Source organism: Protomyctophum parallelum (genome assembly GCF_964188405.1).
Source record: "Protomyctophum parallelum genome assembly, chromosome: 15".
Lineage (NCBI taxonomy): Eukaryota > Metazoa > Chordata > Actinopteri > Myctophiformes > Myctophidae > Protomyctophum > Protomyctophum parallelum.
This window is the reverse complement of record NC_139710.1, coordinates 49,193,219-49,197,322: the sequence shown is the minus strand read 5'-3', so window position 1 is coordinate 49,197,322 and position 4,104 is coordinate 49,193,219.

The window sequence follows — 4,104 nt, the reverse complement described above, 5'->3', positions numbered from 1 at the left end:
TGACAGGGGCCGTGAAGGGACCGCGGCGCGACACAAAACCCAAAGGGGAAGGGGGGAAGAGAAGGGGGAAAGGAACGCTTCCCCGAGTGAGAAAGAACACAAATGGGCAACCCAGATTATTCTGCGTATACTGTGGGTAAAAATGACCAGTGTTGTTAAGTGTAAAAAAAAAAGCCTGGTCAACTCCCAGTTTTTAGATTTCTTTGTGATTTCCATCTTATCACAAGAAAACGAAGCATCTTGGGCTATGGGAAAATCACTGACCATTACATGCAGCTTGGGAATCCTTTCCAACATTCCAAAAACACGGCGATCTGCCTTCATGTACCTTTTCTCTGTAGGTTAACGTAGAATGAAGACATTTTTTTTAAATGTGATGTTTATACCAGTGGTTCCCAAAGTGGGGTCCTTGAGGGAGTTCCAGGGGTCCCCAGGTAAATGATAGTTTGGAAACCAAATGGACCCTTATGGGTTTGTAACTCTGAGAGTGTACAAAATGTCCATTTGGTTCCAAATGGTTCCATTTATACACTCTCAGAGTTAAATTAACATTGATTTTATTTTTATAATATCAATTGGGGGTCCCAGTAGATATAAATGCCTTTAAATAGGGGTCCGTAGACTATAATGCATGTCCAACTTGAGCGGTCTTTGAAATTAAACGGTTTGAGAATCTCTGCTAGAGCCATACAAATCTTCTCTTATGGGGGCCCCTGGCATATGTTTTCTAATTGGGGGGTCCACGGGCTAATTAGTGTCAATTTGGGGTCCTTGACGTGAAAAGGTTTAGGAACCACTGGTTTATACCACAAGACTGCTATAGTGCACCTGGTGGTTGCAGGTTAAAAGCGTGCCAGCAGCTTTAATGCTGTTTCGCTCACTCTGAGTATAAGGTCAAAAACAACAACAAAAACACACGAATGTAAACCATGATGTCTATCAGATGTTACGTACAACCAGAGAAGTGTGTGTCTGAAGCAGACCCATTGGTCTCCTTGGGTCAACCAGAGGAGTGTGTGTCTGAAGCATGACCCATTGGTCTCCTTGGGTCAACCAGAGGAGTGTGTGTCTGAAGCAGACCCATTGGTCTCCTTGGGTCAGAGTCAGGGGAACCAGAGGAGTGTGTGTCTGAAGCAGACCCATTGGTCTCCTTGGGTCAATCAGATGTTCCGTACAACCAGAGGAGTGTGTGTCTGAAGCAGACCCATTGGTCTCCTTGGGTCAATCAGATGTTCCGTACAACCAGAGGAGTGTGTGTCTGAAGCAGACCCTTTGGTCTCCTTGGGTCAGAGTCAGTGGAACCTTTTTTTAGGTCCCCCCCGTCCCCCCGTTCCCCCCCCGTCCCCCCGTCCCCCCCCCGCTGAGAGACGACTTAAAATAGGTCTTTGAACAGAAGCCTAAAAGACACCGAGCCACGCTCTCTGCAGACGGTAGCAGCACACTGTGTCTCTGCAGTCTGCAGACGTCTGCGTCTCTGCAGACGGTAAGCAGCACACTGTGTCTCTGCAGTCTGCAGACGTCTGTGTCTCTGCAGACGGTAGCAGACTCTGCAGACGGTAGCAGAGTCTCTGCAGACAGTATAGCAGCACACTGTGTCTGCTCTGCAGACGGTAGCAGACTCTGCAGCCGGTAGCAGCACACTGTGTCCAACGTGCTGATTAAAAGCACCACTTCTTACTGCAGGCAGAGAGAAATGACACAGAAACCAACCTGTTTGTCTGGATGCTTTTAGTCAGTCTATATATCTATGAATCCATGAGCCTTTGCTGAGCCTTGCTCACTTTTAATGAAATGACAGAAGTCTCCGTCGCGTTGATCGGTTGCGTCGTGTTTGATGAATTCAGCAGCGTAGGCAAAAAGAAAATAATAATAATACAACACAGACCTGAGCAGAAAAACTGCATACTGAATAGCCATCAGTCAGCGCAAGAAGTGGATTTATCCCAGCCTGATGTGCCATGCATGTTTGACGTGGATCACGTGTATAGCTTGGAATATTAATGAAGGGCACCGATATCATTGTGAATCATTATTCAAATATATTGTTCCACGTTGAGAAACGCCTCAAGAGCACCTTTGCAGACACAGTTTGTGTGTGACTGTCTTGGAGAAAGCACATGCATGCAGCAGTACTTTCCATTATTGCCAGCGATTTACTTGTTAATTCAATTCAAACACTTCACAGCATGGTGTATTATATTAATGTTTTATTAACCTGTTTTATTTAAGTTAATGCTGTGCAGCTGTGGATACAAATGGTTTAGTTGTATGTGTGGGGGACATGTGTCAACATTAAACATTGAAACCACCTTCAATGTGGTCCCAATTGCACCGTGTTTGCATTGTGGACTTGTAGATCTGCTATTTTCTCTATTCGTCGCACAACAAAGCATGGCTATGTATAGTGCTTATAAGTGGCTAACTTACAATGCATTTCAATGGGTTGTGTTTTGTAGTTGAATAAAGTATTAGCGTTGAGGAATATGCACTTATATATGGATAGACAGCCAAACTCTATGCAGAGACATCATTCTATATTGATGTACTGACATGGACCCATTCGTATACATTCTCATCCAAACAACATATTTACAGGGTCTCGATCACTAAAATACTGCTGTGGTTGTTTGTACTGTATATAAACGTATGGACTTTACATAAAGGTTGGAATAACGTGCTCCTTCCGTGCGTTGCGTCCAACCGGGGGAAACTGACCCCTTGTCAGGTGAAAAGAAACGTCTTGGACTCCTCATGCATAGAAGGAAGCATGAGGTCATTCCGTTGCTCTCCCCAGGTTGGCGGAGGGTGTGTAGAGCCCAGGATTACATTAGATACGTAATTTGACACTGGGTGAAAAAATGGGTTACAAAATCGTAGGATAAAATTGATGAGAGAAAAAACATGAGGCATTATAAAAAGTGACAACTTTTATAATGCCTCACAATAAAACCATGGTAGAAGGAAAAAAGGTAAATGGTGCATTTATATTGCACTTTTATCCGAAGCGCTTTACATAGATTGTGCATTACATTCACACATTCACACACATTCACACACCGATGGCGGAGGAAACCATGCAAGGCACCAATCTGCGCATCGGGGGGGAAATTAGGGGTTCAGAGTCTTGCTCAAGGACACTTGGAGTTCGACACTAACTCTGGGGGGAGCCCACAGGGATTGAACTGGGAACCTACGGTTTTGCTCCACCAGCTCCCAACACGTTGCAGCGCGACACGTTGAGCTTGTAGATCGGCTATTTTTGCTATTAATCCTATGAGAAGTAACCCTCAAAGTGGGTTCTGAGGTAACCCTTAGGGGTCCTTGAGGGGGTTCACTTCCAGGCCAAACAAGTACGTTTAAATACTTAAGCCCAATTTTATGTTTTGGCTATTTGAAAATAGCCGCCGGTCTATAAAGCTCCAGCCTCTAGAGATCCTGCTCATTTCAAAATGAAAGATCGTGAAAAATCTTCTCTTACGGGGCACAAGATATGGGCGGGGCCAATATGTATCAATTTAGAGGTCCTTGGCCATGAGAGTACTGAGAGAACCACACTGCCTCAAAGTGGGGTCCGGGGACCCCCAGGGGTCCGGGGACCCCCAGGGGTCCTTGAGGGAGTTCCAGGGGGTCCGGGGACCCCCAGGGGTCCTTGAGGGAGTTCCAGGGGGTTGCCAGCTAAATGATAGCTATTGCATGGGAACCAAATAGACCCTTGTGGGTCTGTAATTCTGAGTGTGTACAAATGGACCCTATAACAGGTCCATTTGGTTCCATTTGTACACTTTTAGAGTTAAATTAACTTTGCTTTTACGGTAAAAATTGAGATCGCAGAGATAGAAATGGCATTTAATGGGGGTCCGTATATAGCCTGTAATTCATGTCAAACTGGAGGTCATTGAAATTAAAATGGTCAAGAATCACTACTATCGAACCGTGAAGATCTCCTCTTATGGGGGTCCCGTCCCCATGGCTTATATCTTTTCAAATGGGGGTCCGTCGTGGGCTAATAAGTGTCAGTTTGGGGGGGTCCTTGACCATGAAAAGGTTTGAGGGCCACTGGCGTATAATGGACCCCGAGGCGAGCGTCGAGGAGTCCAGTCTTTG